The sequence below is a fragment of the Littorina saxatilis genome, linkage group LG11 (genome assembly GCF_037325665.1).
Source record: "Littorina saxatilis isolate snail1 linkage group LG11, US_GU_Lsax_2.0, whole genome shotgun sequence".
Classification (NCBI taxonomy): Eukaryota; Metazoa; Mollusca; class Gastropoda; order Littorinimorpha; family Littorinidae; genus Littorina; species Littorina saxatilis.
Window position 1 is genome coordinate 30,699,931 of NC_090255.1, and position 11,118 is coordinate 30,711,048.

Genomic DNA, 11,118 nt, shown 5'->3' on the forward strand with positions numbered 1-11,118 from the left:
GATAACGTTCGTAAAAGGCTACAGATGTAAATACTTTGATGTAAAGAATAATCCTACAAAGTTTCAATCACATCCGATGAACTTTGTCAAAGATATAAAATGTCTAATTTTTCCTTTGACGCTGACCTGTGACCTTGAAAAAGGTCAAAGGTCAACGAAACCATCGTTAAAGTGTAGAGGTCATTGGAGGTCACGACTAAACAAAATATGAGCCCGATCGCTTTGATAGTTTCCGAGAAAAGTCCAACGTTAAGGTGGTGTCTACGGACGGCCGGCCGGACAGACTAACACTGACCGATTACATAGAGTCACTTTTTCTCAAGTGACTCAATAAAATGAAAACACTCTCTCAGTCTTGCTCACAGTCACACACACCTCCATATGAGTTATTCTGACCAGAACTTGAGAATCTGAGGGAGGGGAAGGAAAAAACACACTGTATCATAACACTGACAGTTGTACAGAATAAAACCTCTTCGCCTTACTCTCAGTTACCTGATTTGCGGCAGTGGCATCAAATATTTTACTTCTGTCAGTGACAGCCTCAAGATCATGCAGCAATCGGTTGGCTTTTTCGGCTGAGAGGAGACCTTGAAGTTGAACATACTAGCTCTAGCTCTCTTCTGATTGATGCCAACCTGCAATAAAATAATTGGGAACCAATCAGGTTACCTACTGATTTGAGTATTTCAAGTTAGACTCAATCTTTAAAAACAAAAAGAATTTATAAAATATTATGATCATGCACCTTGAAAAGAGGTTGCAAAAACGTGGTAGACTAGTGGTAATCTTCTTCTTCAAATTAATGAGAAAATCCCTGTACAGGGCAACTATCTAGTATCTACGTGTTGGTTCAGTGAACGATACCTTGCGCCTGTGGACTGACACACACAGTGACTCGAGTGAGTCGAAATGACACATGTTGCAACACATACTACCATAAACCCACTCTCAGTTATAAAACGAAACATGGAAACTTACCTCTGGTTAATATGCAAAGGTTCGCCCGTCCCAATTCTCTCGCATTAGCAAACATCATTGCCATTGGAGATTCTTTCCAAACAGATCGCCTTCGACCGCCATTACTGAACTAAAAACCGAAACGCAGCAGGTCTAAAAACCACGCTCAACGTCCAAAATAAGGAGGACAAAAAAGAGCCCAAAACATTTTTTGGGCAAAAACACTGTTTAAGCCCCACAAATATTTGTCCTTATTTTTTATGGAGCTTAATTTGTGCCCCTTATTTTACGCTCCACAAACACAGTTTGTGGCCCACAAAACCAAAATGTGCCCCACAAAAATAAGCCCAAAAATTTGTGGGGCACATTTCGCGTTTGTGGCCCACAAAAATAAGCCCAAAACGTGTGGGATTACTGACATCGAATGCCAAGGATACATGACTCTCCTTGTACTTTAAAATCAGATGTATACAGGGTGAACAAAAAAGGTGACAAAACTGTTCCTTGTGGTGCTCCGGTGAAAGTGTTAATCATGTCAGATGTAAAAGTACCATTCCATCGTACAAACTGTGGTCAGAGACGCCCACATCTATCTATATATATATACGACTAGTGTCTGTGTGTCTGTCTGTGTGTCTGTGCGCGATGCGCGGCCAAGGTTCTCGATGGATCTGTTTCAAATTTGGTGATCTTATTCAGGTACACCCTGGACACAACCTGGTCGATGAGATATTTCAACACGTGCTCTCAGCGCGCAGCGCGGAACCGATTTTGGTTCCACCTCAGCTATTTTGGTTCCACCTCAGCTACCCGGGCCCCCATACCGACACACCATAGCCGCTACACCACATCACAACGCCAAAGTTCTCGGTGGATCTTTTTCAAATTTGGACACCGTATTCAGCTACACCCCGGACACAATATCATCGATGAGATATTTCAACACGTGCTCTCAGCGCGCGGCGCTGAACTCATTTTCGTTTTTGTGTTCATTTCACCATTATAAGTAACTCTTCCTTATCTTCTCCAGTGTTTGGCGTTTATCTCCCTTCCTTCGTGTGGCTTTCCCGTTCAGTTGTAAGTTACTACACTGCGCTGTCCACTGCGCTGAGCGTCTTCGGATATTCCCGGCGTTACTATTTTTAGAAGGTCAACGCAGTGTACAGAACGTAAATTGGACCCGTAAATTATCCTCACTGTAAAAGTGCAAAGGTCGAATCAATTTATAGCCACGCGAAAAATACACTGTCATCTATCTCTCTATAGATACGGCTTCTCTGTATTTTTGTGTGTGTGTGTGCGAGTGTGTGTGTCTCTATGTAAGCAACACCTGTGCATTGTTCAGTTCTGTTTGTGATGTGGTCTGGCGGCTTTTGTGTAATTTTATGTACTGGCCTTCCTTTGAAAAGCCATAACTTGCTCAGTCCTGTTTGAGTGGAGTTCGCCTCCAAAGGTGATTAACACGGTTACATTCGTCGACAAGGATGGGACTCGATATGGTCAGGAATGGCATTATGGCCACTGAATCATTTTCGTGCTGTTCCCATTCCACGAGCTTGGCGGGTCCATTGTTCGGACCCGGCGAAGCCGGCGTACGGCTCTAAGTACTTCTTCCCGGCGAAGCCGGCTACCCGGCGAAGCGGGTATTCATTCTAGTATATATATATACGACTTGTGTCTGTGTGTGTGTGTCTGTGTGTGAGTTCGCGATGCACGGCCAAAGTTCTCGATGGATCTGCTTCAAATTTGGTGGGCATATTCAGGTAGACCCGGGACAGGACACAACCTGGTCGATATTTCAACACGTGCTCTCAGCGCGCAGCGCTGAACCGATTTTGTGCGCGCTGAACCGATTTTGGTTCCACCTCAGCTACCCGGGCCCCCATACCGACACACCAAAGCCAAAGTTCTCGGTGGATCTTTTTCAAATTTGGACACCGTATTCAGCTACACCCCGGACACAATATCATCGATGAGATATTTCAACACGTGCTCTCAGCGCGCAGCGCTGAACCGATTTTGGTTTTTGTGTACATTTCACCATTATAAGTAACTCTTCCTTATCTTCTCATCTTCTCCAGGTTTTCAGCGTTTACCTCCCTTCCTTCGTATGGTGCACTATAGAATGAGTGGGGCATCTTCGGATATTCCCGGCGTTCTGTTACTATTTTTAGAAGGTCACCGCAGTGTCCAGAACGTAAATTGGACCCGTAAATTATCCTCACTGTAAAAGTGCAAAGGTCGAATGAATTTATAGCCACGCGAAAAATACACTGTCATCTATCTCTCTATAGATACGGCTTCTCTGTGTTTGTGTGTGTGTGTGTGTGTGTGTGTGTGTGTGTGTGTGTGTGTGTGTGTGTGTGTGTGTGTGTGTGTGTCTCTATGTGAGCAACACCTGGGGATTGTTCAGTTCTGTTTGTGATGTGGTTTGACGGCTTTTGTGTATTTGTATGTACTGGCCTTCCTTTGAGAAGCCATAACAGTTCAAAAGGGCTTAGAGATAAGCTCTAAATTGCTCAATCCTGTTTGAGTGGAGTTCGCCTCCAAAGGTGATTAACACGGTTACATTCGTCGACAAGGATGGGACTCGATATGGTCAGGAATGGCATTATGGCCACTGAATCATTTTCGTGCTGTTCCCATTCCACGAATCTGGGAGGGACCTAAGCTTGGCGTGTCCATTGTTCGGACCCGGCGAAGCCGGCGTACGGCTCTAAGTACTTCTTCCCGGCGAAGCCGGCTACCCGGCGAAGCGGGTATTCATTCCAGTATATATATATATACAATACAATGGTCCTCCTCAGGACCATGTTAAATATAATGACTTATGTTAAATATTGTATGGAAACACAATATCATTAAATTTATTTGGTCCTCCTCAGGACTAGATTACCTTGCGATACGTCCCCCACAAAGGGACTTTGCTCTGTAAATCTCGGTCCCCCTTGAGGAGGGTCTGATGCTCCCAATAGGCTGTCTGTGAAGGGATACTTATTTCTCTCTCTATCTCTGCTAAGAGATTTTAACAAATCTCGGAAGAAAGTCTCTGCTGACTTTCAATTGTTTCTTTCACAATTTCTGATGTTTTATAATGTGGTCACCGTGAAAGTTGCATCGCCTTTAAAGCGATCCAATGGAATAAAGCAGAAAACTTCTTCTTTACCAAGTCCTGTGTTGAACAGCAGTGAAAAGTTGACCGCTTTTCCTGTTTAACCTTTTCAAAATTAGATCTAACTTGTTCGCGTATCCATTTCTGGATCTGCAGGCTGGTACAGAGTTACCTCCCTTTAGGCTTTTTCACATTTCCCTTGTTTTAACCTAATTTCTTGGTTAAAACTTGTCTAAATTTCTAAATTCTTTCTTAATAATTATCAATTCTACACTTTGGCCTTAAATCAAAGTGTTTCCCTTCACAGATATCCTCTTGGGGTTGTCAGATGAGGGTTGTCTCCCATGCCAACAGAAGCTACCATTCAGAGAATGGTTTGCTTCTCAGTTGGATACCATGGGTTGACAACTCTCGCCATCAGTACCACCTGACCACTGATGAGACACAATAGTGTCGAAACACGTGTCTGGTCTAGGTACAAATACAATGGTCCTCCTCAGGACTAGATTACCTTGCGATACGTCCCCCACAAAGGGACTTTGCTCTGTAAATCTCGGTCCCCCTTGAGGAGGGTCTGATGCTTTTTCTTTATTTGGTGTTTAACGTCGTTTTCAACCACGAAGGTTATATCGCGACGGGGAAAGGGGGGAGATGGGATAGAGCCACTTGTCAATTGTTTCTTGTTCACAAAAGCACTAATCAAAAATTTGCTCCAGGGGCTTGCAACATAGTACAATGTATTACCTTACTGGGAGAATGCAAGTTTCCAGTACAAATTGACTATCTTCTATACAAGAAACACTTCACAAGGGTAAAAAGAGAAACAGAATCCGTTAGTCGCCTCTTACGACATGCTGGGGAGCATCGGGTAAATTCTTCCCCCTAACCCACGGGGGGTGGGTCTGATGCTCCCAATAGGCTGTCTGTGAAGGGATACTTATTTCTCTCTCTATCTCTGCTAAGAGATTTTAACAAATCTCGGAAGAAAGTCTCTGCTGACTTTCAATTGTTTCTTTCACAATTTCTGATGTTTTATATATATATATATATATATATATGTTAACAACAGTTCACATAATGTGTATTGGTAATCGACAGAAAGCCGAGTGAGCTAGTATTCACATTCCGCATTTTCTTGACTAGCAGTCAGGCAATAAGGGTAAAAAATATTCACAAAGTTTAGTCATTTACGGGTAATGCCTAAAGATTTTAGGCAATTCCGGTAATGACTGATCAAATCAGTCATTTCCGGAAATGACTAAAACTTTTAGTCATTACCCGTAATGACTGATTTCCCGTTTTGACTGTAACATATATACGAATCACGCACACTCACACACAAACTCACACTAGCGCGTCCCTTATTCCCACTACTATGAGTTATACACAACTACAATAAGCGATAAACGTTTCATATGCTAATCAGGATGCAATGAACTTTGACACGCTCCAAAGCCCATTATAGGGGCCGGTGTCCGTCTTTCTCCTTGAGGATAAAAGGGCTCACAGCCTTTACAACATTGTTATCAAAATCAAAGTCTTTCGGTAACCTGGAAAGCTCCTCGGAGCTAGTACTGTCTGAATTATCCACCGATCGTCGTAGGTCGAAGTTGAAGACTATCAAGTGTATGCATGTTGTAGAGGTGGAAGGTGCACAGAAAATGGAAGCAATCATTACAATCAAACTTTGTTTGTTAAATACACTACACCTTGTCATCGGAAACTAAAAGTTATTTGGTTTTGGCCTTTTTTTTCCACAGATTATACATTGTAAATGAAAAAAAAGCAAAATGAAGCAATACCAAATAAAAACAAAATGTTCAGAAACATACATGATACATGGGTACTATCAAAACGGTTGGTTGGTTGGTTGGTTAACCTAAGCTTAACGTCCTCACAGAAACTAGTGCCAATTAGGGACATGAAGTGGTTATATGCTGGGACAAAACGGTTGGGAAAAAGGAGAACTTTAAAGTTGCCATCAAGCAAGAGAGGGATGGGTGGTTTCAACTTGCAAGGGTAATAAGAAAGCAGTAGTGAGAGAGACAATTAAGGGTGACATGTGCGATCAAGTTGAATTTGAAAGTCCAGCACCTATAATTACAAGTTTTCCACGTTATATTTCAAGTGTTATCCATACCAAGAAGGTTCCTTTTTACATTTAGTCAAGTTTTAACTAAATGTTTTAACATAGAGGGGGAATCGAGACGAGGGTCGTGGTGTATGTGTGTGTGTCTGTCTGTCTGTCTGTCTGTCTGTGCGTGTGTATGTGTAGAGCGATTCAGACTAAACTACTGGACCGATCTTTATGAAATTTGACGTGAGAGTTCCTGGAAATTATATCCACGGACGTTTTTTTTCTTTTTTTCGATAAATACCGTTGATGACGTCATATCCGGCTTGTTGTAAAAGTTGAGGCGGCACTGTCACACCCTCATTTTTCAATCAAATTGATTGAAATTTTGGCAAAGTAATCTTCGACAAAGGCCGGAGTTTGGTATTGCATTTCAGCTTGGTGGCTTAAAAACTAATGAGTGAGTTTGGTCATTAAAAATCGGAAACTTGTAATTAAAATTATTTTTTTATTAAACGATCCAAAAACAACTTCATCTTATTCTTCGTCATTTTCTGATTCCAAAAACATATAAATATGTTATATTTGGATTAAAAACAAGCTCTGAAAATTAAAAATATAAAAATTATGATCAAAATTAAATTTCCGAAATCGATTTAAAACCAATTTCATCTTATTCCTTGTCGGTTCCTGATTCCAAAAACATATAGATATGATATGTTTGGATTAAAAAAACGCTCAGAAAGTTAAAACGAAGAGAGATACAGAAAAGCGTGCTATGCAGCACAGCGAAACCACTACAGCGCTGAACAGGCTCGTCAGTTTCACGTTTTGCACAAGCGGCGGACTACGGTCATTGTGAAAAAATGCAGTGCGTTCAGTTTCATTCTGTGAGTGCGACTGAGCTTGACTAAATGTTGTATTTTCGCCTTACGCGACTTGTTTTCTAACCTTCATCTGTCCGACACGTGCGATCTCACTTTTTCAGTGAGTTATTTTTTCCCTCTAACATCTGGTTGCCAGACTTCCGTCAACCTCTTGTCAAATGTCACACTGTGATTCTCACGTATCCGATCGCGTCTTTAAGAGCACTTGACAGTGTCCAGTCAATCACTTCTTTCAGACGGGTCATAACATTGCAAAGGCTCCTAATTGCCCCGCTCCTGTACGCTTCGTTGGGAAAAGTCGAAGAGGCTAGCGGAAAACTTTGGGGGGAGGGTCTATGGGGGGGGGGGGGGGGAGGAGGGGGATCTTAGATTGAGAGGAGACGGAATGCATGGAACGGAACTTTTATGAATCGTTTTGTAGTTTTTGTGTCTGGGGCATGTAAACAAAACAAGTCGCGTAAGGCGAAAATACAATATTTAGTCAAGTAGCTGTCGAACTCACAGAATGAAACTGAACGCAATGCCATTTTTCAGCAAGACCGTATACTCGTAGTATCGTCAGTCCACCGCTCATGGCAAAGGCAGTGAAATTGACAAGAAGAGCGGGGTAGTAGTTGCGCTAAGAAGGATAGCACGCTTTTCTGTACCTCTCTTTGTTTTAACTTTCTGAGCGTGTTTTTAATCCAAACATATCATATCTATATGTTTTTGGAATCAGGAACCGACAAGGAATAAGATGAAAGTGTTTTTAAATTGATTTCGACAATTTAATTTTGATAATAATTTTTATATATTTAATTTTCAGAGCTTGGTTTTAATCCAAATATAACATATGTATATGTTTTTGGAATCAGAAAATGATGGAGAATAAGATGAACGTAAATTTGGATCGTTTTATAAATTTGTATTTTTTTTTACAATTTTCAGATTTTTAATGACCAAAGTCATCAATTAAATTTTAAGCCACCAAGCTGAAATGCAATACCGAAGTCCGGGCTTCGTCGAAGATTACTTGACCACAATTTCAACCAATTTGGTTGAAAAATGAGGGCGTGACAGTGCCGCCTCAACTTTCACGAAAAGCCGGATATGACGTCATCAAAGACATTTATCAAAAAAATGAAAAAAACGTTCGGGGATTTCATACCCAGGAACTCTCATGTCAAATTTCATAAAGATCGGTCCAGTAGTTTAGTCTGAATCGCTCTACACACACACACACACACACACACAGACAGACAGACACACACACACACACACACACACACACACACACACACGTCGAGCTCACACGTAACCAGACAATTCTGGAACGCTGAAGAAGAAGAAGAGGTCATATCAAGCAAGTCTGGCAGGGTATCTGTCTGTGTTTCTATCTGTCTGTGTTTCTGTCTGTCTGTCTGTCTATCTGTCTGTCTGTCTGCCCGTCCGTCCGTCCGTCCGTCCTTCTGTGTGTGTGTGTGTGTAGGTGCCTCTCTCTTTCTCTCGAGCCCTCTCTTTCTCTCTCTCTTCCTCTCTGTCTGTCTGTTTGTCTTTCCGTATGTCTATCTCTCTCTCTCTCTCTCTCTCTCTCCCTCTCTCTCTCCCCCCTCTCTCCCCCCCCCCTCTCTCTCTTCCTCTCTGTACATACTTAGCAAGAGATTGCAGGCGAAGGTTACCCGAAGTTGTCACTCAGCGCTGTGTCAAGATGCAATTGTTAAAGCAAGCTAACTCATGACATTACAGCATGTGCAAACTGCATACGTGGGAAGCGTGCAAAGGTCAAACGTACCAATATTCCACAAAAAGTAAAAAATCTGGGAGAGTTGATGATGCTGAAGCAACTGTTAAAATCGCATTTTAGCAAATAGTTATAGTATCGTGGGTACAAAGAAAAATATATGCTGAACATTCTTCATCTACAAAATGTTAACAGCAGGCTGTTTAGCGCCTCTCTCAGCAACACATATAGAGCCACCCACCTCAATTTTTTTTTCTCGTGAGCTAATGCGAACCGTATATTTTGTGTTACGCCAACAAAACACGATGTATCTATTTTTCCGGCGTGAAGATATAGGATTTATCACGGCCACGCGATACGTGTACCCGGATCCTCGAGACGTCTCACTCTACTGCACATACAGGTCGCGAAGAACTCATCGTGGTGGTTGGGGGTTGAGCGTACTTGGGTTAGCACAAATACAGATAAAAAGATGTATTTGTGTGTATTGTTGATACGTTTACGTCGGACAAAAGCTGCTGTACTGTCTTTCACATTTATGCAACCTGGTTAATTGAGTCACGACTTGCTATAATCACGAGTACGCTGACGTTCGAAGCAAACACAGGCCGTGAAAACAGGCTGGCCTTTTTTGAAAGGAGCAAGCTTACCCGGACTCTTGTTCGTCTCATGTGACTGCACATCCAGGTCGCGATGAACTCAGCCGAAGACCTTACTGTCTTGTGTTTTGAAAACTGAAATATTTACCCAGGACAGAAACTGGGTATCTCTCTCTTTATGTTTCTATGTGTCTACCTCTATCTGTCTGCCTCTGTCCCAGTCGGGGATCGCCATAACGGCTAAAGGGACGTTAAACAACAATAACTACCCAACCGTCTTAGTCTTTGTCTCTCTCGATCTATCCCCTCCCCTCCCCCTCTTTCCCTCACCCCTTCTTTCCCTCACCCCCTCTTTCCCTCAATCCCCCTCCCCCCTCCACAGCTGTGTTCTTACACTTTATCACAAACACCATAACAAGTCGCGTAAGGCGAAATTACAACATTTAGTCAAGCTGTCGAACTCACAGAATGAAACTGAACGCACTGCAATTTTTTCAGCAAGACCGTATACTCAAAGCATCGTCAGTTCACCGCTCGTGGCAAAGGCAGTGAAATTGACAAGAAGAGCGGGGTAGTAGTTACGCTGTGCTGCATAGCACGCTTTTCTGTACCTCTCTTTGTTTTAACTTTCTGAGCGTGTTTTTAATCCAAACATATCTTATCTATATGTTTTTGGAATCAGGAACCGACAAGGAATAAGATGAAATTGTTTTTTTTAATCGATTTCGGAAATTTAATTTTGATCATAATTTTTATATTTTTAATTTTCAGAGCTTGTTTTTAATCCGAATATAACATATTTATATGTTTTTGGAATAAGAAAATGATGAAAAATAAGATGAACGTAATTTTGGACCGTTTTATAAAAAAACAATTTTAATTACAATTTTCAGATTTTTAATGACCAAAGTCATCAATTAATTTTTAAGCCTCCAAGCTGAAATGCAATATCAAAGTCCAGCCTTCGTCGAAGATTGCTTGGCCAAAATTTCAATTAAATTTATTGAAAAATGAGGGTGTGACAGTGCCGCCTCAATTTTACAAAATGCCGGATATGACGTCATCAAAGACATTTATCCAAAACATGAAAAAAAACGTCTGGGGATATCATACCCACGAACTCTCATGTAAAATTTCATAAAGAATCGCTCTACACACACACACACACACACACACACACACACACACACACACACACACACACACACACACACACACACACACACACATCACGATCCTCGTCTCGATTCCCCTTCTATGTTAAAACATTTAGTCAAAACTTGACTAAATGTAAAAATAAAATCCTAAAACGTATTATGGATATGTTTAAGTTATTGTATTCAAGGAGAGTTGTTTGGATAGTTTTGTGGTGAATCGGACCTTAAAATGTACAAGAGACATACAGCTGCAATGATTAGTTCGAAAATGCTCCGAAACTGTGCTAATTCGTGAATTGAATTGTAATCAGCAAACGGGTTCCTTCATCAAACTTCTCTATGTCAAGAGTCCTGACTTCCGTTCGTCGTCATATTTTATTCAGTCCTGGTGGGTATACGCATTTTTTGACGCAGACAAAAAAACGTTGGATTAATGAATTAACATCTGTAATCTAGCAAACGTTTGCATAATTTGTGCTGCACGGGGATAAAACGCATTACGCAGCGTAGACAAACACACTGTCAAGTTGGAGGTTATACATGACGACTCAACCGACTACCTCACACAGCAATTACATTTGGTTCTAAGGCGTTCCTCGTGCGTGCTGT